A 23,955-nucleotide genomic window follows, 5' to 3' on the forward strand; every position below is an offset into this window, starting at 1 on the left:
CACTACTGTGCATGCCCATTATACGTGTGATTATATAGACATATAAGCAAGTGTAAAGAAAGCTAAAACTACAAGAAAAAACACAAGAGAAACAACAATCTGGACACTAATCCAACCCTGCCTCAACAAACCTAGATTAAATAACATCTGTAGACTGTGTGAAAATAGGCCATTAGTTCAAACCTTCTAAAGGTAGAAGAGTCAAAGTCAAAAAAGTCCAAAGTCGAGTTTATTGTCACATGCACAAGTACATATCTGCACATGTGCAATGAAAAACTTACTTGCAGCAGCATCACAGGCACAGAGCATCAGATAAGCAGCATTCACAAGAAAAACATAAATTAAGCATAAATTATACACAATTTTTACAAGAAAGAACACAAATAGAAAAGAAAACAAAAAAATGTCCTGTGTCATCAAGTTACACAATCCAGAAACAGGCCCTTTGACCCACTGAGTTCACAACAACCATCAACAGTAACCCTATACTAATTTTGGAGAAATGTAAGCATGTAAAAATTAAATATGTAGGAAATTTTGTGATGCTGTGGAATATGTTACACTGTGCTCGTTCACTCAGAAAAAAAGATGCACTGCAGTTTTCCTCAAATGTATTTTGCTCCAATATCCAGAGGAAGGGGAAGTCAGGCAAACGCACACCAGTCGTTATTGAAGGGCCAGCGGTGGAAAGGGTGAGCAGCTTCAAATTCCTGGACGTCAACATCTCGGAGGATCTATCCTGGGCCCAGCAATCATGAAGAAGGCGCGCCAGCGTTTCTAATTTTTTGGAAGTTTAAGGAGAATCGGCATGTTATGGAAGACTCCGACAAACTTCTACGGACGTACAGCGGGTGGAAAGCATTCTGACTGGATGCATCACGGCCTGGTATGGGAGCTCTAATGCACAGGAACGCAAGAGGCTACAGAGAGTGGTGGGACTCAGCCAGCTCCATCTCTCCCCACCATCGCGAACATCTACAAGAGGTGATGTCTCAGGAAGGGACATCATCAGGGACCCCCACCATCCGGGCCATGCCCTCTTCTCGATGCTGCCATCAGGCAGGAGGTACAGGAGCCTGAATACCCACACCTCAAGGTCCAGGAACAGCTCCTTCCCCACTGCAGTCAGGTTCTTGAACTGCCCTGAAAAACCCTAACTCTACCTCAGACTGGATTTCATTTTTCCTCTCTCTCAACTTTCACTAATGTCGTTAAGTTTATTTTGTCGTATAATTTATGTTAATTTAAGTTGATATTATCTTAAGTTTGTCATGTTTGTAACGTACTGTGCTGCTGCTGCAAGAAGCTCATTTTTATGGCATTTATACCCTGAGTATGTATGCCTGTGACAATAAACTTGAACTTGATATAACCAACAGAATTCTGGAAACACTCAGCTGTTCAGGCAGTGTGTGTGCAGACAGAGACAGGGTTAACGAATCAAGTCAGCGATCTTTCCTCAGGTTACCAACTCCTGAAGGATTAGCTCCATTTTTCTCTTCTTACACACTGCTGACCCACACTCAATGACTCAGAAACATCTTCCCCTCTGCCATCAGATTTCTGGATGGTCCATGAACACTACCTCGTTATTCTTTTTTTTGCACTATCTATTTATTTGTAATTTATAGTAATTTTTACGTCTTGCACTGTACTGCTGCCGCAAAACAACAAATTTCACGTCAGTGATGATAAACCTGATTCTGGTTCTGGGGGAATGTGGGAGGAAACCAGAGCACCCAGGAGAAAATCCACGCGGTCACAGGGAGAACGTGGAAACTCCACACAGACAGCACCCGAGGTCAGTGTCAAAGCAGTCAGCTCAGTATTGTTCTACATTCTGAACTGTTAGCCCCAGTTCAGATTGGGGATTCTTTGTGTAGGAGCTGAGGTTTAAACCCTTGGTGAACAGTGAGTCTAGGTCACCCGTGGCTCGTTCAGTAGCACACACAACTTCGAGTTGGAAGATTGTGGGTCTGATGCCAGATGCTTGAACACAAACTGACACTCCACTGCCATGCTGAGGAAATGTTGCACAGTTGGTAATTGGTCTATTATTGTCACATGTAACGAGGTACAGTGAAAAACATTGTTTTGCATGCCATCCATACAGATCATTTCATCACACCAATGCATTGAGGTAGTACGAGGGCAAACAATAACAGAATGCAGAATAAAGTGTTACAGTTGCAGAGAAAGTGTAGTGCAGGCAGACAAATAAAGTGCAAGGGCCATGACAATGTACATTGAGAGATAAAGAGTTCATCTTTATTATACTAGAGGTTCATTCAAGAGTTTTATAACAATGGGATAGAAGCTGACATGAACATGGTAGTATGTCTTGTCAAGTTTTTGTATCTTCTGCCCGATGGGAGGGGGGAGAAGAGAGAATGACCTGGATGGGTGGGGTCTTTGATTATGTTGGCTGCTTTCCCAAGGCAGCAGGAAGTGTAGACAAGAGTCCATGGAGGGGAGACTGGTTTCCGTGTTATCACAACTCTCTGCAATTTCTTGGGGTCTTGGACAGAGCAGGAAATTGTTGGGAAATTGTTCTACATTGGTGCCTTCTGGGTATAAAATCTAAATCTGACCCAAACCCAGCATGAGATCTTAGCCTGAGATCAATGGACTCTGTACTAACTCATTGTAACTGCACCGTGTAATGAATTGACCTGTACGATCGGTTTGCAAGACAAGTTTTTCACTGTACCTCGGTACGAGTGACAATAATAAACCAATACCAATACCAAAGCCACCTTGACCAGAAGCAGGACACAGACTCAGGTATAGAATTGGGTTGGAGAGCAAAGCTCTCTATCTGGGGTCTTCCTCAAGTGACATTTCTTCATCGGTAAGAGTTGTCACAGGCACAGTGGTCAGAATGCCACATTTTTTTAGCTCTAAGGTTTAATCTGATAATGGAGTACATCGAACATAGAACATAGAACAGTGCAACACAGGAACAGGCCCTTCGGCCCACTATGTTGTGCCAAACTATCTAAACTAGTAATTAAATGCCAAACTAAACTAATCCCTTCTGCCTACAAATGTCCATATCCCTCCATTCTCTGCACATTCATGTGCCTACTATCGAAGAGCCTTTTAAATATTGTATTTGCCGTACACCTTCTTTACCAGCCTATCAACTTGTGCAGCCACTTTCAGGGATAGAGTAGATTGCAGGTACCATGCAGTAGACCGTGACTGAGCCTAAACCCCAGGTTGCCCAACACTCACACTTAGTGGGAGCAGGTCACTGACCTGTAAGCAGGGATAGGAACACTGGACAATTTTCCTTATTAGCTCGTTGGTGCCGTGGTCAACTGTCGTGCTCCTACCTTAAATCTGACTGAAATCAGATCAGTCCACGTGAAGGAGAGGGCATCGAGTACTCCAGAATCAACACTACTGGCTTTGAAGCCTCACGTGACAGGTCTCATACTTTAAAAAACAGGGTTCTATGAGAAGGCATGAATTGTAACACAGACCAACCTGTTTCTAAATTGCATTTTCTGCTTAACGAACTTCTGTTATGTTGCAACACCAACCAGAGACATTTTGTATAATCTTTTATGATCTCCAACGACTGATTTTGCAAATGCAAATGACCTCAAGATATAACAAAAGTGGAGTAAACTTTGAGAAGTGGGTATCTGTCGGGGCCTTGATCTGGGGAGTTGTTTTGCTTGTCACTTAACTAATCTTTGTTTTGTTTATCATCAGGTTTTGGTCACACAATACTGACTGTAATGGATGTTTTTACTGATGTGATTGGTTGGCTTAAAAGTACTAAATTCTATAAATGTCCAAGGGGTCATGTGTTGTTGGTAGGAAAGGAGAGACTGTTTGGAAGAGACGGTCACCCACCTCTTTGCAGACTGGATTTGCTAAGAGGGTGCGGAGACGGATGCAAGGGTCCGTGTCCTGGTTCATCCCAAGCAGCTGCGGATCAGAGGAGTCTCTGATCTACGGGCTGTCCCCGGGGACACACACCGAGACAGACATCAAGTGCTGCTGGAAGGTCATCAACTCAGTGAAAGACGCCCTTTGGTCTGCCTGAAACTTGTTGGTCTCCCAGCACAGCGAGATGTCCGTAAGGGAATGCTGCCGACTAGCACATTCCAGGCTGCAGGAGTACGTGCTGAGGGACACACCGAAGCTCGGTGCGGCCAATGCAAAGGCTCTGTGGGGAAGGACCTCAGTCTGGGCCTCCTTCTGCTACCGCACATGGAGAGGCCGAGTTGGGTGGAAGGCCTTCAAGCAATGAAAGGGTGTATCACCCCAGGGGCACATGAGTGGCAACGGTGCTATGGTTTTATATGAAAAATAAGTTTACACTACTGAACGTAATCACCATGAACATAAAAGTTTTGCACTGTTTCTTCCTTGGTATATTGTTTTATTAAGAATAAAGTTTATTTTTGAAATAAAAAAGAGGAGAGACTGTTTTTATGTTGAATGCCTTTGAATTTGATGAGCATTCCACAGCTTGTAGCATGAACATTGCTTCCTTCCTCCCATGGAATCTGAGTATGTCCATTATTCTCATCTCTTAATCTCAGATTTCCAACAGCTGTGGTATTTTGTGGACTGGACAAACTGGACAATAACTGTGCATTTCATCACTTTGAGATGTAAAGTGAAGCAGAGCCTTGATCGGCCAGGATCCACTCACATGAGGAGCATTTGGAAAACATTATCCTTGCAAGGACCGAGTGGGCTGAAGTTACAATCTATCTCAAACTGTAGGGGGAGAACATACCTTCACCAAAAACATCATATATGCACGAGACCCAGTAATCGTTGAATAATTGAGATACATGGAGCCAAGGCCACACCATCCTCCGAGCTCCCGGCAACCAACCCAGTAATTCTCACTAAAGCAAGTAGTTAGTAAGCTTTTGGATTCCAGATTCATGGTACAAAATGACGTACAAAAGCAGGGAGGTTGGGTTGAACCCATCAACAACACACATTGGGCCACAAGTGGTGCTCTGCATTCATGTTTCGTCACCACCCTTCAAGAAGCCAACATAATCAAAGATCCAACTTCCCCGACATTCTCTCTTCTCACTTCTCCCATCAGGCAGAAGATACTAAAGTCTGAAAGCATGTATCACCAGGCTCAAGGACAGCTTCTATCCCACTGTTAGAAGACTATTGAACAGACCTCTTGTATGATAAAATGGACTCTCGACCTCATAATCTACCTCGTTATGACCTTGCACCTTATTGTCTACCTGCACTGCACTTCCTCTGTCACTGTTCCACTTTATTCTGCATTCAGTTATTGTTTTCCCTTGTGCTCAGGAAGCCCCTCTCTGTATCTATCTGTTGTTCTCTTCTTTAAATGCCTTTTAAAGCCTTTGACCGCCTGTCCCGATATCTCTCTTGTGGTCTGGCATCAATTATCTGTTTGATAAGCCTCCTGCAAATCCTGTTTTGCGTAAGGTGGCTTTATGGATGGAAGTTCTTGTCACAATGTAGCATATGATAAAACTCTTCTTCTTTGACAGTCCTTCTGGTTTACCTTCACTCCAGATTTGCGGAGTTTGAATGACTGAAGGGGTCAGTGTGGGGAATTGCAAACTCTGCCACAGCTGAGACGGATGGTGCCCTTGGGGTGGGCAGCTGAGGAGAAGCACAGGGGGCTTTAGGGTTAGGAGGAAGAGGTTTAGAGGGGAGCTGAGGAAGGACTTTTTCACCCAGAGGATGGTCGGAATCTGGAACGCACTGCCTGAGGAGGTGGTGGAGGCAGAGGCTCTCACAACCATTAAATGGACCTAGACGGGCAGTTGAACTGCCAAAGCATTGATGATACAGACCAAGTACTGGCAAATGGGATTAGTGTAGATAGAAGCATGCTCAGCATGGACATGGTGGGCAGAAGGGCCTGTCTCTCTCTGTTGTACTCCACTTTGACCAGACATTGGTAATTGGTTGATTATTGTTACATGTACCGAGATACAATGAAAAACCTTGTTTTTTCAAGCCACCCAGACAGATCATTCCAAATATAAGTACACAGAAATAGAACCAAAGGAAAAACAATAACAGAATGCAGAATATAGCGTTACAGTTACAGAGAAAGTGCAGTGCAGGTAGACAAATAAAGTGCAAGGGCCATGATGAGGTAGATTGAGAGCTCAAGAGTTCATCTTTACTGTACAAGAGGTCTGTTCAAGTGTCTTATAACGGTGGGATAGAAGCTGTCCTTGAGCCTGCTGGTACGTGTTTTAAAGCTTTAGTATCTTCTGTCCATGGGAGGGGGGAAGAAGAGAGAATGTCCGGGGTAGGTGGGGTCCTTGATTATGTTGGATGCTTTCCCAAGGCAGCTGGAAGTGTAGACGGAGTCAATAGAGGGGAGGCTGGCCAGAAATTAGGAGCAACAAACAAAGTGCTGGAGGAACTCAGCGGGTCAGGCAGCATCTGTGGAGGGAAATGGACCGTCGACATTTTGGATTGAGTCCTTTCCCAGGAAGCAGCAGAGATGTGGCATTTCTTTAAGAAGGTGTTGAGCACATCCTTGAATCTTTTCCTCTGTCTGCTTGGCAATCGCTTCCTATGACAGAACTTGGAGAAGAATGTCTGTTTTGGGAGTCTTGCATTGGCCAAGGAATGACATGGCCTGCCCAATGTAGCCTGTGACTTTGGAAGGTTTTATGGAGACAACATTATATTTCTCCAATGCTTCGAGATGCCTGCTATAGGTAGTCCGGCTCTCAACAGTATAAGAAGCCAGTGATTACTGCTGCAAAGTGGACAATGAGTTTTGTGTCAGGTCTGAGATCATGATCTTCAAATGCCCTCTTCTCAATTGACAATGGTGCATTGATAGCAGTGGTGAATTTCACCATCAATGTCTACCTTCACGAGGAGGTGGCTCCCAAGATGTGGGAAGTGGTCCACGTTTTCCAGGGTTTCACCCTGAACCTTAATTGTTGGTGAGCAGTGCAGTTCAGTAGTAATGGGGTGGTAGAACACCTCTGTTTGACAGATGTTAAGTATAAGGCTCATCCTCTTTGATGCTTCAGTGAAAATGTGCGAAACCTGAAATATAGTAATGCGTTTACACTAACACAGTTGTTGCAGTGAAGTGGTTGAAGACACATTTTTGCTTATTTTTTGCACTCTGTCTAAAGATTCTCCAGAAAACCTCTGGTAGGTTCAGTGGGATTGGTTTACAGATCTGCAAGGGGTCCTGATTGACGACTTAGTTCTGGATTCATGTGCAAACACTGAACATCAGTTGCTGTAACTGTGAACAGGCCTCTCCTTACAAACCAAACCTTATTTCTGAAATAATGAGCTCCTGGTTTAAAATGGAAGTGAGGAGAGTTTCCTTCTGTCAAAGGTCTTTGAAATTCTCTACACCAGAGTCAGGGAGGCTGAAGTAGGCGGTGTTTTGGTAAGTTGGGAGGGAAGAAACAGGAAAGTAGATCAGTGACAAAGATCAGAGTCTGGCTACTCTGCTCCCATTTCTTATGCTCTAAAGATCTGTTTTCAGAGTCTGGCTACTCCTGCTCCCATTTCTTATGCTCTAAAGATCTGTTTCAGAGCCTTCTTTATTTGTTCATAGGATGTGAGCATGTCTTAAGTTATTTCACTCCAACCCTAACTGCCCTTGAAGTGAGGGGATTACCCGATCACTTCAGTGGGGAGCGATGATCAGGCCAACGCTTGGAGAAACAGTAGGCCGACCAATGAAAATGGCGGATTTCCCTCCCTATGTCGATGCAGTTGAATCTGATTGTAATAATTGGGGGCAGGCATGGTAGTGCAGCGGTTAGCGTAACGCTATTACAGCGCCAGCGACCCAGGTTCAATTCCGGTTTGTACGTTCTCCCTGTGACTGCGTGGGTTTCCTCCGGGTGCTCCGGTTTCCTTCCCACGTTCCAAAGGACGTACGGGTGAGGAAGTTGTGGGTATGCTATGTGTGGCGCTGGAAGCGTGGCGACACTTGTGGGCTGCCCCCAGAAAACTCTATGCAAAAGATGTATTTCACTGTGTATACATGTGACTAATAAAGACATCTTATCATGTAATTATTGATCCTAAATTTTTCATTCCATACAATTTTTCCATATTTTCTCATGATGTAAAAGGAGGTCATTCAGTCCACCAAGTCTATGCCGGCTCTGAGGTCAATCCCATTCCCCCAATGCAACCTGTTCTCTCTCACAGACCCATCAACTTCACCCCTAATCTCCTGCCACCTCACCTGGGGGCAACTTACATTTAACCCAGCAAACCCACACGTCCTTAAGACGTTGGTGGAAACCAGAACACCCAGGCGAAACACACGCAGACACAGGGAGAATGGGCATACTCCACCTAGAAACACCAGTAGGTCGGGATCGACCTGGGGTTGCTGGAACAGTGAGGAAGCTGCACCATCCTCTGCATCCGACCTTGCTCCTGATTGAATTGAAATTCCTGTGGGATTGAAATTCCTATCAGCAGTTCATTAGGTCAGGTCTCAGTAACCATAACCACCATCAAGCCCCATGTATTAAAATATTTTTAGGACAGTCAATTAATTAAGAAGGTTTCATTGCAGAAAGACAATTTTCTGCAGTTTCTTGCAGGGCATTAGTGAAACTATATCTGGAGTACTGTGCACAGTATTGGTCTCTTTATTTAAGGAAGAATATTAATGCATTGGAAGCAGTTCAGAGAAGGTTTATTAAACTGATACATGGAATGGGTAGATTGACATAAGGAAAAGTTGGATGGGACAGGCTTGTATTGGCTGGAGTTTGGAAGAGAGGACCTGATTGAAAACATGTAAGATCCTGACAGAGGTTGACAGGATGGACATGATCGAGGTGTTTCCTCTTGTAGAGGTCACTGTTTTAAAAATAAGGGATCACCTATTTAATTCAGAGGACAGGGCAATTTTTTTTCTCTCACAGGACTGTGGCCTTTGGAACTCCTTTCCTCAAAGGGGAATGCAAGCAGAGTCATTGAATGTTTTTAAGGCAGGGGTAGATAGATACTTGAGAAGCAAGGGGTCGAAAGGTTACCATGGATAGACAAGGATGGCAGACAGAAAGCTGGAGGAACTCAGCGGGTCGAGCTGCATCTGTTGGGGAAAGGAACCGACATAGGAACATAGTACAGCACAGGAACAGGCCCTTCGGCCCACAATGTTGTGCTGAACTAATTAACCTAATAACACCTAATTAAACTAATCCTTTCTGCCTGCATGAGTCATATCCCTCCATTCTCTGCATATTCACGTGCCTGCCTTTTAGACAGGAACGAGGTTACAATCAGATCAGCCATGATCTTATTATATGATGGAACATGCTTGAGGGATGGTGTGGCCTATTCCTGCTTCCAATTTGTATGATTTGAAGATGTGATGAGAATAACTTTAGTCACACACTATACGTTTTAGTCCATTGTATCAGAAGGTAGGTGCTATAAGGAGAGGTTGGACAAACTAGGGTTGTTTCCTCTGGAGCAGCGGAGGCTGAGGGGAGACCTGATAGAAGTTTATAAAGTTATGAGAGGCATGAACAGCCGGTATCTTTTACCCCAGGGTCAAAATGTCTAATACTAGAGGGCATGTGTTTAAGGTGAGAGGGGGCAAGTTCGAAGGAGATGTGCGGGGCAAGTTTTCTTTTACACAGAGAGGTGGGTGCCTGGAATGTGCTGCCAGGGGTGGTGGTGGAGGCAGATACAACAGAGGTGTTTAAGAGGCTCGTAGATAGGCACACGAATATGCAGGGAATGGAGGGATATGGATTATGTGCAGGCAGAAGGGATGGTGTTATTAGTTTTTTTAAAATCCAAAATAGACTTTATTCAACATAAAATACTATATGCAACAGTGCAAGCCCTTACATTTGTGTACGGATCAATCATTAGTGTTACCTTTTTATATAGCTTAATTAGTTTATTAGTTTAATTAGTCCAGCACAGCGAAGGGCCCGTTCCTGTGCTGTTAAGAAACCATAACGAGAGACCGCAGTTCCCAATGCAAGACACCACCAAGGTTGCAAGAAGGAAAGGAGGAGACAAGGTAAGTCAGGAAGCAACGATTACATGATACTTTATGGATTTATATGCCAATGATGCAGTGACATTTTTTGACCTGGATTGAGTTACTCAGCTTTGCCAGATCCCCAACCAGAATTCAGTTTTAGTCAGCAGCTGCAACATCTTTTTAAATGACATCCATCCAAATAAGACAATTCGCGATTTCAAATCATCAGCGGGCAACTACGCAGCTTGGTTACTGGGTGACTGGAGGGTGCTTTTTCGGTAATAAAATGTGTTCCATTCCCCCTCCCCAAAGGTCCAAATGTCAGACCCATCATTTCACGAAAATGCCCGCTGTGCAACCTCAGGGTATTTCTCTCACCCACGAGTCCCGGAGTTGTGGGTACATGCCCCACTTCGGAGACAGGGGCATAGAAATGACAGTGGGATACCAAAAAGAAAGGGGCAGACAGGGGACACAAAAGATTAGGAAAATCCCAAAGCACTTTATTAGTTCATCCAGGGCAAGAGGCTAATTAGTGAGGTATCAGGTGATTAGAGGACAGCAAACCTTTATTCAAGAAGGGCAGTGGGGAAAGTCAGGAAACAACAGGTGAGAGTCTAATGTCACTGACAGGAAATTTATTGGAAAAATCTTCTGCCAGAATTTTGAGCTGCCAGAGGAAGTGGTTGAGGCAGGTACAATGGCAACTTTTAACAGACAATTAGACAGGTACATGGATTGGAAAGGTTTAGAAGGTTATGGGATTGGAATGGAATTGGTTTATTATTGTCACTTGTACTGAGGTACAGTGAAAAACTTGTCTTGCATACCGTTCATACAGATCAATTCATTACACAGTGCATTGAGGTAGTACACGGTAAAACAATACAGAATGCAGAGTAAAGTGTCACAGCTACAAAGAAAGTGCAGTGCAGGTAGACAATAAGGTGCAAGGAAATAACGGCCAAACGCTGGCAAATGGGACTAGCTTGGATGGGGCATCTTTGACGGCATGGACCAGTTGGGCCGAAGGGCCTGTTTCCGTGCTGTATGACTATTACTCAATGACTCTAGGATTAATCTGCACTTGGGGAAAGGCAGGAATTAATCAAAAAAATGTCATCACGGCTTTGTCGGTGGAGATCCTGTCTGACCTATCTGTTTGAACTTTTCAAACGTGTAGCAAAGTGTATTGATGAGGTCAGTATGGTTGTTGTAGTCTGCATGGACTTCAGTAAGTCCTTTGACAAGGTCCCACCTGAGAGACTAGTCCAAAGATTAGTACTCACAGGATTTTGGGCAAGTTGGCAAATTGGATCCAAAATTAATTTGGCAATTGGAGACAGAAGATGATGGTGGAGGGGTGTTTTTGTGTTTGGAAAGCCTGTGCCCAGCAGTGTACCATAGCGATCATTGTTGGGATCCTTACTGTCTGTTGTATACATCAACAATCTGAATGTGAACACAGGGGGTATGATTAGTAAGTTTGCAGATGACCTCAAAATTGGTGGTGGTGTTGATAGTGAGGAGAGTAGCCTTAGACCACACGGCAGTATTGATACGTTGGTCAGGGAGATGGCGGATGGAATTTAAAGCTGATGCATTTTGGTTGGATTAATAAGGGAGCACATACACAGTGAAAGGTAGGTCCCAAGGTAGTATAGAGGAACAGAGGGACCTTGGTGCACAAGTCCAAGAATTCCTGAAGGTGGCAGCACAGGCAGATAAGGTAATAAGGAAGACACACAAGATACTTCATTAGTCAGGGAACGGCATATACAAGTCAAGAGGTTACAGTACAACTTTATGAAACATTCATTTGACTACAGCTGGAGTCCTGTGTGCAGTTCTGGTCAACGCACTGTAGGAAAGAAGTGATTGCACTGGAGAGGGTGCAGAGGAGTTCACTGGGATGTTGCCTGTATCACAATGTCACACAAAGAGCAAGATCACAGAGAACCCAAATGTGGAACACCAGAATGAGACTGGAGTTGGGATGCTTCCTCAGTACCAAACACCACACAGAAAACAGAAGGAATCTTGCAATCTTGCCTCAGGACTCTGTCTCAGAAACAGAGTTTTCCAGGAGAAACAGCAAAACCAGGACTGCTCTAGAGTTACCAGCTCTAAGCAGCCAGGAGACAAAGTATGCCCAGAGATGGACCAATAATCTGGCAACCAGTGTTTGTGAAACCAGGGTTCTTATACTAGTCTCCTGATGGAACTCAGGTGTGTGTCATTAGGCAAATAATAGTGCGTGGAAACCATCTGCTGCCCAACAAGGCCCCATCAATGGGAATAAGGTGCAGAATCGAGAACTAGCACTCGGAACCATGACAGCCTGGGATGGGGCGTTTCAGAGAATGGAGCGGCTGGGTTTATTCCCTTTGGAGCAGAGGAGGCTGGCGGGAGGGTGCCTGAGAGAAGTATGCAAAATTGAGGGGCATAGCTATGGTTGAAAGCGGGAAACTTTTCCCCATATGTCTGAAGCATAAGGCATAGGTTTAAGGTAAGGAGTAGGTTTGGGGGGTGGGGGGGTCTGAGAAAGATTTTTTTCACTCAGAGAACGGTTGGAACCTGGAACACATGGTCTGAGGGGGTGGTGGAGGTAGAGAATATTTAAGAAGTAACTAGATGAGCAGTTGAATTGCCAAGGCATAGAAGGCGATAGGTCAAGTGCTGGAAAATGGGATTAGTATAGGTGGATACCTGACAGTCAGCATGAATATCATGGGTCAGAGGGCCTGTTTCTGTGTTGTATTAGTCACAGAGTAATACAACTCTATTAGTCATAGAGTAATAGAGCACAGAAACAGGCCCTTCAGCCCAACTCATCCATGCTGGCCAAGATGCTCATCCAAGCTAGCCCCACTTTCCCGTGTTTGTCCACATCCCTCAAAACCTTTCCTTTCCATGTACCTGTCCAAATATCTTTTAACGGTTGTTATTGTACCTGCCTCAACCACTGCCTCTGGCAGCTCGTTCCATGTCCGCACCACCCTCCGTGTGGAGAAGTTACCCCTCAGCTCCCTTTTAAATCTTTCCCCTCTCACCTTAAACCGATGCCTTCAAGTTTTTGATTCTCTTTCACTGGGAAAAAGACCGTGTACATTCACCCTGTCTGTGCCCCTCATGATTTTACACACCTCTACAGGTCACCCCTCAGTCTCCTTGACTCTGTGGCCTGAGCACAAATTGGAGTGCTGAAGGTGCCGTTATCGGGATGAGACACTAAATTAAGACCCTGCCTAAGCTCAGATGGATGTAAACGATCCCATTGTGCTATTCCAGGGAAGAGCAATGTTGTCCTGGTCAATGTTTATCCTCAATCAACATCACTTCAAATCAGATTATCAAGTCATTCTGAGATGGCAGATTATGGGATCTGAGCCGCTGAGGTCCCCCCCATCACAACAGTTACTGCTGTGGTACTTCATGCGTTATAATGCACTTTGGAATGATGTGTAAAGCACCATAGAACCACAAGTCTGGTCGGAGCGTCAGTGACCTGTAACACTCCAGACAGCATCATAACCTGGTTCAACTTCCTCTAACCCAGAACAGCATTCACACTCGTTGAGTTGGGACCAGGAGCAGGAACTGTAGGCAAAGGCCATTGTGGCCTATTTTTTTTCCCTTGGTGACTTCCCGGGAATTGAACCCCGGACTGAGACTAAAACGCAGGAAAGTGATTGCATCAGCCATGATCTTCCTGCAGCCTCGAGGGGCTGGCTGGTCTTCACTTGCTCCGGTTCTCTTCCTGAGTTAGTGCTGCATGTTCAACACTCTTACTGACTCGCTCTACCCGGGAAATTGAACAGTCTTATATATGAAAGGGACAAAGTTTCTGGGGCTAATCTGATGACTCCCTCAAAGAGTCCATAAAACCGTAAGATATAGGAGAAGAATTAGGCCATTCGGCCCATCGAGTCTGCTCTGCCATTCAATCGTGGCTGATTTTTTTCAACCCTATTTTCCTGCCCTCTCCCCATAACCTTTAACCCACTTACCAATCAAGAACCAATCAACCTCTGCCTTAAATACACCCAATGACTTGGCCTCCACTGCCCTCTGTGGCAACGAATTCCACAGATTCACCACCCCCTGGCTGAAGAAATTCCTCCTCATCTCAGTTCTAAAGGGACGTCCCTTTATTCTGAGGCTGTGACCGCAGATCCTGGACTCTCCCACTGATGGGAACATCCTCTTCACGTCCACTCTATCCAGGCCTTTCAGGATCCAGTAGGTGTCAATGAGATCCCCCTTCATCCTTCTGAACTCCATCGAGTACAGGCCCAGAGACATCAAATGCTCCTCATAGGTTAAGCCTTTCATTCCGGGATCATTCTTGTGAACCACCTCTGGACCCTCTCCAGGGCCAGCACATCCTTCCTTCGATACGGGGCCCAAAATTTCTCACAGTCCATCACAGACATGATGGGCCAAATGGCCAACTTTTCTGCTATGACTAGTACCCACTGCAGAAGTGGAACACAGCAAAGGTTTCAGTCTGTCGAGGCCAGTTGATGAGGAACTGCATGTGGTCCCACACCAGATAGGTGGCCATGTAAGAACCATAGTACGGTTACTGTACACACTCCCTGCACCCCTGCTCCACTTGTACAACAGACACCCCCCCCCCCCCCCCCCAGGTAAGTGTTATCCAGTCACTTTTCAGGTACAATAAAATGCCTCGTCAGCCTTAAATACGTTGGTGAGAACAAGCAACGCTGGGAAGATCACAGGGGATGGGAGTGTGCATTGCACGCTTAGGGCAGAGGGCAACCACAACTGTGGCTGACCGGTCATACCTGAGCCTGGGAGTTGTGGGTTCAAGCCCTACTCTGAGATTGGAGCTGGTCGTCTTTCAGCATTCCCTCTGCGCTGCTGGTGTGGTCAGTGAAGAACTGCAGGAATGCTGCCCTGTTGGTGTAGTCAATGCAGTACTGCGGGAATGCTGCACTGTCGGTGTGGTCAATGCAGTACTGCGGGAATGCTGCACTGTCGGTGTGGTCAGTGCAGTATTGCGGGAATGCTGCACTGTCGGCGTGGTCAGTGCAGTACTGCGGGAACGCTGCACTGTCGGCGTGGTCAGTGCAGTACTGCGGGAACACTGCACTGTCGGCGTGGTCAGTGCAGTACTGCGGGAATGCTGCACTGCTGGTGTGGTCAGTGCAGCACCGCGGGAATGCTGCACTGTCGGCGTGGTAAGTGCAGTACCGCGGGAATGCTGCACTGTTGGCGTGGTCAGTGCAGCACTGCGGGAACGCTGCACTGTTGGTGTGGTCAGTGCAGTACTGCGGGAATGCTGCACTGTCGGCGTGGTCAGTGCAGTACTGCGGGAATGCTGCACTGTTGGCATGGTCTTTCAGATGAGCTGATACACCCCTGCTACTCTCTCAGTCGACTATGGGGGGGGGGGGGAGTGGGAGATAGAGGGGGAGTTATCCCTGTGAACTTAAAAGAAAAACATGCAGACGCTGGAAATCTGAATTGAAGACAGAAAAAGCTGGAAACTCTGTTAGTCGGGCAGCATCCCTGGGGGGGGGGGGGGGGGGGGGGGGAGAGAGTTAATGTTTCAGTTCCGCGATCCTTGCTCGGAATATCTGACAAAGAGTCTTCCAAGTGAAATATGAACTCTGCTTCTCTTTGCACAGATGCTGCCTGACCCGCTGAGCTTTTATTTAACCGACCCCATGCCGACCGTCACTGACCCAATGCTTGGAGCGTGCTGCCCCGTCTCCCACAGCTGCTCTCTGGGACTACATTACAGGCGCTACATAAATGCAAAGTCTTCCAATACACAGAATGAAGTTTAATCCCTCCCACAGCTGCTGACAAGCCCCAACTTGCCCCATGAGTTTGCAAGGACACGCAGACTCAAGACAAAGCATCCCACTCCCAGTCATCAGTCAATATTTAGAGAGGGAGAGCTTATGTTCTAACAGCAGTGTCCGCAATCTATGCATTCCTCATCGATATACAAAGACTGCGTACTCCGAGCGTTCGGAGGGGAGAAAAACTGTGCTTTCAGGTTTATTTAATGCTGACAAGTAACGTTCAGCGGCCGGGATTGCATCAGGACCCATTAGCTTGGCCTCTTTCTTTGGCTGTTGGCACGTCCCGGTTTACCTCAGTATTCAGACTGCGAGACCTCAGCAAATCAGAGCGTCCCGGATTCGGAAGCTGCTGGATAGCAAGTCTCTGTACAAGGTTTGCTCGGGCAACAAGGTAACTTTCTTTTCGGGCAAGGGGCGATATTAAGAGTGATTCTCAATGACCTACAATTAAGTATTTTAAGAAATTATTATTTTTTAAATAATTACATTTAATATTTTATTGCAAAATATATTTGGATAAGATTTAAAAATTGCAAATTTAATCCAGCAAAAGTTGGCGATGATCTGCCGTCGGTTATAGCCCTTGTAGAATATATTTCGGTATAAAATATGCATTGCATATAGAGTGCGGTGCACTTTTTGACTGAGCTTTTTTTAAATTAAAGGCATTGCCTGTCTGCATCAGGAGTATAAATTAAGGAGGCAATGTTGCAGTAAAATGAACGGCGGTGGTGTTAACAGGAATGCTTTTGATGGAAGGCCAGTACGGGCTCCTTGGGCCGAATGGCTTCTTGCTGTGCCGACGATGTGTCGTACTGCGAAATACTTCTCCTTGATTTGTCCGCACAGCGGCACTGAGGGAATTCGTTGCTTCCGAAGCACCTTCGCCAGTGACCTACCCCCTGCAAACTTCTGCATCTCTCGTCCCTTCAAATAGCAGCTCCCAAATTCGGAGGGGGGGGGGTGCAAAGGACATTTGTTTCTGTTAACTAGTTCCCCCTTTTTAAGGCGGTTTGCAATGTAATGCACCCTCTGTCTATCACTTGACAGCATCTGGGGGACCTTGTTAAAGGGAATGATGCAAAGTTCACAGCTACTGCAACGCTAGTTCGAAGGTAAGGGGAATTTTGCAATCGTAAATTCGTGTCCCGATGGGAAGGTTACGCCACATTGTAAACCAAGGGTGCATCATTATTGTCCCGCTTCGCTTTTTTTTAAAACTGCAAAGCCACACAGGGCAAATCTGCCCTCCAGCGGCGGTTGCATTTAATCGGCCAAGGGGAAATAAAAAAGGGAAACGGCGTGCTGCCTCCTCTGGTGGCCCGCCCCTTTAAGAGAGGTTGGCTGATTCAGCTACTGCGGGGAAGACCTGCTTCCAATGGTGTAGGACAGGAAAAGTTAGCGGAACACTGCAGTCGCAGCTGGGTGCTTGTGCAGACGTGGTAAAAATCCAGCTTGTCTCCCCCTCTCTATCCCACTCCCGGGATAGAGATGAGGGTTAAATGCAAAAAACCCCTTGCTCTGCAAGACATCTTTTTTTAAAAAAAAACCATTTAAGCAGGGATGACCTTCAGAGAGACCTCGCCGCCGTGCAGCGAATCCCTGCATCATATTCCGGAGGATGCAGAGATGCATTGCTTTTTATTTTTTTTTAAAGCAAAATTTGTTTGAATTTTCACATGTTTTGTGATAGCTGGGAATGAATTGGCTTGTGGAATCAGTGGAGTTCTGCAATGCCTGGTTTAATATTTTGCTGCATGCCGTTTGTTTTAATTCCTCCTGCTGGTTTCTAGGTGTAACTGCTCGCCGGTGCAGCTCTGCATGGAAAGGAAAGTTTAATTTCCCCCGTTCCCCCCCCCCCTTTTGAAGTTGAGTTCAATTTTTAACACACCTCACCTCTGCTTTGGTTATTACCGCCGGTAATTTTTTTTAAAAAAATTTAAAGTTGTTGCATAACCTGCTTCGAGGTTCAGAGGGTGCATTTTCGATTGAGCAGTGGGGGTAGAGGTCAGAATAAGATCTGGGCTGAGTATTTCCGCCAGAACTCGCCAAGAATAAATGCAACGATTAAACTTAAAGTGGGCTATTCAATTTGCTTTTGCGCACTACTATTTAATTGGCATTGTCAAAAGAATTGCTGCTATTGTCACAAGGGTATTTGCACTATTTATATTTGTAATTTATAGTAATTTTATGTCTTTGACGCAAAACAACAGATTTCACGTCATATAAGTCGGTGATCATAATTCTGATTCATCTGCTCTGAAAACTTTAGTGCACATTGCAGCTCTTGCAAGTACACATGGATGAATGTAATTGTTCATCCCTCAGGTTTCTCTGACCTGTGTGTGTCCTGTGATAGCTTGTCCTTCTGAAGAGAGCCGGCTCAGTGTCTTACAGGTCACTGCAGGCAACGGATTCATTAGTTCATCGCATCTGTGTGGGGTTGGATGCATGTTTGCACGTTTGCTGCAGCCCACTGCTGATCCGAGGTTTGATCTTGCAATCCAGTCCATGGTCACTCACTCAGCTGCGGGATGCATTCCTGCATTTTTTCTGAAAGGCGGTTTTGCCTGTAAAGGTGATATGGGTGGTTGTATTTTAAAGACAAATACAGCCGAAATTGGTGAATGCATTTAAAATTAAGCAGGGAGGTCTGTCAGTAACTTCATGGGAACTGATGTGAGTGTAAAACCGACGTGGGGAGATGTTCACTTGTGCCAAGGATGTCTGCACTCTGGGGGTGATGAGGGAGGTCCCTTTAATAGAAACTGGTTCATGAATAGTGTTTTTTCATCAATATTGCTTAATAATACAGGGAGAAAGCCCTCACCTAGGGGAAAGTTAGGCTTGTGGATTGCACCATTCCTGCAGTTGGGCATTCACTGGTTACTGGTTGAACAGTGGCCCTGATATTCTGCAGTTCATGTTGCAGTCACTGGCATCTGGAACCTTGCATTTCGAGGCATTCTAGGCTGCTGCAGCAAATGGGCCAATGACTGAAGTCCCTGCCACTCCCTTGCATTACTTGCATTGTGTTGGGGGTGAGGAGTGTCACAGAGTCATCGACTCGATGAGTTGTAGAGTCAGCTGCCCACTCCAATCCTGCGTCAATCCCACTCTCTTCTCCTGCATTCCCCGCGTTGCCTCAAGGAACGATGGAAACCGCCCTTGTGTGAGTGGAGGGAGCGGATTTTTGGCTTGTAATTCAATGGAAAGAGGTGATTGGACAGAGAATATGGGAATGAGACATGAGATTGCTGTACTGGCGGCTGCCATTGACTTGATGGGCTGAATGATCTCCTCTGCTGTAACAATTTTCCTGATTCTATTTCTGTTTCTCCACCCTCCCCCCCCCCCCCCCCAAAATTCAGTGGTAAGAGTGATCTGCCTGGGGGGGAAGGGCTATTTAAATAAAATAGCTGGCCTTTTAGTTGGCCCTGGAATAACAATGAATGTGAAGGAGCCCCAACCCTGATCTGGTGAGGGAGCTGTGTCAGGTTTGAGAACATTCCCTGCCCATTTTCCAATCTAAGCCCCACTAGCTGACAAACGTTGAGCAGTGCCCAGCAAGAGGGGCAAAATCAAGCCAAAGGATGATCTCCCACTGATTGTCTTCTACATATTCTATCACTTGACATTCTAAGGCCAGTGGGAAGAAGAAGAGATTTTTAAATAGGATCAATCTTAGAGAGATGACCCTAAAATCCTCACAGAATGTTTGAATGTCTCAGCCAAGCCTGTCTGGTCCAATTTACCCCATATCTTTCAGAAGTCTTTTTTTTAATTACAAGTTTTATTTTGTGTCATATTTCCAAAGCTAGTTAAGAGAAAATGATTGTGATGTACTCAGAAGGTCAGTTCTGCTGCAGAAAGATAATGCTTTTGAGCTTTCAGTCTCTAAAGAGATATGACCTTGCAGAACAAATTTTTAACAAAGATACCATTTACATTATGATGGTTGGAAGTGGTCCTAGGTATCTTGATCTGAATTGAACTTGCAAGTTTACAAAGGCACCTAAAAGTGAATGTAGCTTTTAAAAATAATTTTCTCACCTTTAGAGCAATATCGAAGAATGAGCAAAACTCCACTCCCTTAATTTTTTAAATGTTATTAATCTACCCCATACAAAATTTTAATAAAGACCTTGAGTCTTGCTTTGAAATTGATTTAAAAATCAATGCAAGTATTCCACTTTGTGCCTTAATTTGCATTAATGTACTAGTAAATCATTTAATGCAGCTGAAAGAGTAGAGGTGCTCCCCATGCGTGGCAGTTTTCATTAGCAGAAGTAGGTCACAAATGTTTGCTGCAGCCGAGAGTCACCTTTTGGTCTACAGTAGGTTAACTTTCCACTGATCCCTCCTTTCATCTCCTGTAAGATTTGCAGAAAAATTGCAGTGTATAATGAGTATAGTTGCTGGTGGATGTACACTGCGTCAGATGGGAGCATCGATGCCTCTGACCCTTTTCTGTTCCCCAAAGCTGTTGTTCGCTCAAGGGAGCCAGAAATGCTGGCAAACTTTAGTGTTGACCTTTTTTGTTAAAGGTAAGCCTTGTTTAAGTACCCAGACCGGTGGATTAGAGATGCGGTTGAACTTTTCAAAAGCAGTGTTCTGTGTAAAATTTCTTTAACTTCAGGAGAGTGCAATGCCACCAGTGCAGAGGAAGCCCTTCTAAAGACCTACATTTGAATGAGAGTGTTAACGTTCAGTAATTTCTTTGTGTCCATGTAAATTTCAGACTTATTTTGGTTTGATTTGCATTACAAACTCGGTGTATGGTTTGACGTATAGATGTATGAAATTCTGACAAAATGGCTGATTCATTCCATTTTTTTTGTGCAGCTTTGTGACTGGAGAAATTGAGTCTGAGAAGGAATCTGTCTGCGGCTTGGTCAAGATGTTACAAGCTGCGAGGATGCCCAGCGAGCAACCACTGCAGTCCGGAAGGGGATGAAGAGGGAGAGCAAAACTGCATGAAACACCACTGCATGCTGCATTGACAGTTTGTCTTGGTGAATGCAGCAAAGTCAGAGGTGAGATGGAGGTGGAGGGAGAATGTGGTGGGGGAGGGAGGGTTGGGATGTGGTGAGTGCAGAACAACATTGACGTGTGGCAGAGCATACATTGCACAGCTTGTATTCCTAAATGTGGAGAAACAATGCAGCAACAGGGAAGGCAGATTAATGATGAATATTTTAAAACTTGCACGCACCATTTCAATGATGTAAATTGGCTGCAGTTTTGCAGATGCTCTGATAGGAAATGTGTTGCTTGCTTTAAAGGACGCTGAGTACCGGGAGTCTGGTTGGATTAGAATACCCCAATTACTTTGGAACATGTTATAAATATAAAACAATTATTTTGTGCCATGTGAGAGAATTGTTAAAGGGACTGTGCGAGTCTTTTGAAGGATCCCTGAATGTGTAGCAGGATTTGTTACGTCACTTTAGATGGTTTGTTGGTGGAGAGGTGGGGGTTGCCGTGGTCGGTGGGGGGGGGGGGTGGGGAAGAGGTGGGAGGGGTTAGGTGGGGGTTCAAGTTTCGGCTGTGTATCTGGTGGGTCAGGGTTATCATTCCTTGTTTGTGGGCTTTGCGAATCGCGATCGGTGTGTTGGGATGCGTTGTGCTAGATGATCTGACAAGGCACTGTTTATCCTGCTGGGTTGTAACGCCTCGGTAGTCAGACCTCGGTCAAAGTGATTTCATTTCACATCAGGATGAGCAAGAGGGCCGATTTACCCACACAGAGGGACGGTGTCTGTTCTGGCGCAAAGCAGGTTTGCATTGAGCTCTGCATTCCGACTTGCAGCAGGGTGTTGAGCAAACTTGGCCCTACCTTCGATCCTGGATGGCCCCTTGTTGGGAACTGTGATCATACAGCAATACAGCTCGGAAACCGGTCCTTCGGTTCAACTGGTCCATGCTGACCAAGATGCCCATCTAAGCCAGTCCCAGTTCCCTGCGTTTGGCCTATATCCCTTCAAACCTTTCCCATCCATGTACCTGTCCAAGTGTGTTTTAACTGTTGTTAGTGTACCCGCTTCAACGGTTTCCCCGGCAGCTTGTTCTATATACACACCATTCTCTGCGTGAAGTAGTAACCCACCAGAATCAGGTTTATTATCACTGACTTGTGACGTGAAATTTGTTGTTTTGTGGCAGCAGTACAGTGTAAGACATGAAATTACTATAAATTACAAAAATAAATGGTGCAAAAAAAACACATAGCAAGGTAGTGTTCATGGACCATTCAGAAATCTGACGGCAGAGGGGAAGAAGCTGTTCCTGTATCGTTGAGTGTGGGTCTTCAGGCCTGTACCTCCTCCCTGATGGCAGTAACGAGAAGAGGGCATGTCCCGGACAGTGAGGGTCCTTGGTGATGGATGCCGCCTTCTTGAGGCACCGCCTCTTGAAGCTGTCTTCTATGGTGGGGAGAACATCAGGTCCCCTTTTAAATATTTCCCCTCTCACCTTAAAACCATGGTCTATGATTTATGTTTTCCTGGGAGAAGGAAATAGTGCTGTGGGAGGATCCACGTGAAGGTTGGGGCTAAGGAATTGGCATGGGTTGACGAGCTGAAGTGTTGGGGCAGCAGTTGTTCGTGAGCTGGAGGGTATCAAGTCGCGGTGGTCAATGGATCTTGCTGTAGTGACCAGGTCTGTGGGCTACATCAACGAAGATCTATCTGAGAATAACATGATGGAAAGGAGCTGTTGCATTTGCTGTTAGTTTGCTTTTTTGGAAGTGTAAGGTTATCCACTTTGCTAGGGAGAAAGCAAAATCAAAATGTCTTGCTCTAATAGAGAGCGGCTACGCAATGCTGTGGTACAGGAGGTTCTGGGTGTCCTTGCAGATGACGCATAGATGGGTAGTGTACAGTTACAGCAAGTGATTAAGGCAAATAGAACGGTCTTATTGGAAGGGGGATGAACTTAAAAAGGAGGGAAATTATACTACTATGACAGGGCATTGGTCAGACTACAATTGGAGGGCTGATTTTTGGTCCTTATTTAAGAAGGGATATATTTTCATTGGAGGCTATCCTGAGAAGATTCACCCGATTGGTTCCTAGGGTGAAGTGGGTTGTCATAAGCAGAAAGGTTGAGCCTGTATTAATTGGCGTTTAGAAGAATGAGAGGTGATCTTACTGCGATATAAGATTCTGAGGGGAGCTGTGGTGAATACTGGAGGATATTTCCCTTCCAGAGTGAAGCTGGCCCTAGCTTCAGAACAAGATGTTGCCCGTTTAAGATGGAAATGAGTAATTTCTCTGAGGGTTTCTGAATCTTCAGCATTCCCGATCCCAGAGAACTGCAGATGCTGAATCATTGAAAATATTCAAGGCTGCAATAGACAGACGTTTGAACTCTAGTGGGGTTGAGAGTTGCGGAGAATAGGCAGGAAAGAGCTGAGGCCAAGACTGAGTGGTGAAGCAGGATGGAGGGTCATTTATGGCCAGCTCCTGCTCCTCTTCTCCTGGTGTGGAGGTTAGAAGCCCAGAGCAGAGGAGTCATGACTGCCCCGTTGTTCCATTTGGACGAGGATCATGAACAGGAAGAACATGCATCAGCTGTGGCTCAATGGGAACCACTCTTGCCCCTGATTTAAAATGGTTCTGAGTTCAAGTCCCACTTAAAGATCCAGACTGCCATTCCAGTGTGGTACTGAGGCAGAGGTGCTGACCTTCAGATGTTAATCCAAGACAGATGGTAAAAGTGCCATATGGCACAAGTTATTCCTCAGTCGATATCACTATTAACATTATCTGGACATTATCGAAAGAAGTCAGAAGAAACAGGAGCGAGCGTGGCCCACTCAGCCCCTCTAGACCTGCTCTGCCGTTGAACAGCATGGCGGATCTTCTACCTTGCCTCCATTTTCCTGCACTATCCCCACATCCCTTTATTCCTCCAACGTCCAGAACGCTACCAATCTGTTTTAAATGCAGTCAGTGGCAGTGCCTAAATTGGCTACAGCATTTCACAGAACGATTGTACATCAAGAACAAAAGGAGGCACTTCAGCCTGTTATACCAGTGCTGGTTCTTTGTCCAGTTAGTCCCACTCCCCTGGCCTCTCCTCTTCAAGTTTCTTTTCACTTCTCTTCTGAAATGT

At 45.5% G+C, this 23,955-nt stretch overlaps 1 long non-coding RNA gene across 3 annotated transcripts in view; it reads left to right on the forward strand.

Annotated features, from left to right (window-relative positions):
• Nucleotides 1-15,860: 15,860 nt before the first annotated feature.
• LOC127583400 (uncharacterized) overlaps nt 15,861-23,955 on the forward strand; it is a 74,649-nt gene continuing 66,554 nt past the window's right edge. For 2 of the 3 annotated variants that reach the window (XR_007958250.1, XR_007958252.1), the window contains exons 1-2: nt 15,861-16,225; nt 20,683-20,873. This is a non-coding gene — a long non-coding RNA (uncharacterized LOC127583400). Of the gene's footprint in view, nt 16,226-17,194; nt 17,277-20,682; nt 20,874-23,955 lie in introns of those variants that run through there. The other variant, XR_007958251.1, reaches the window with a different exon arrangement.

This window comes from Pristis pectinata, chromosome 26 (assembly GCF_009764475.1).
Source record: "Pristis pectinata isolate sPriPec2 chromosome 26, sPriPec2.1.pri, whole genome shotgun sequence".
Classification (NCBI taxonomy): Eukaryota; Metazoa; Chordata; class Chondrichthyes; order Rhinopristiformes; family Pristidae; genus Pristis; species Pristis pectinata.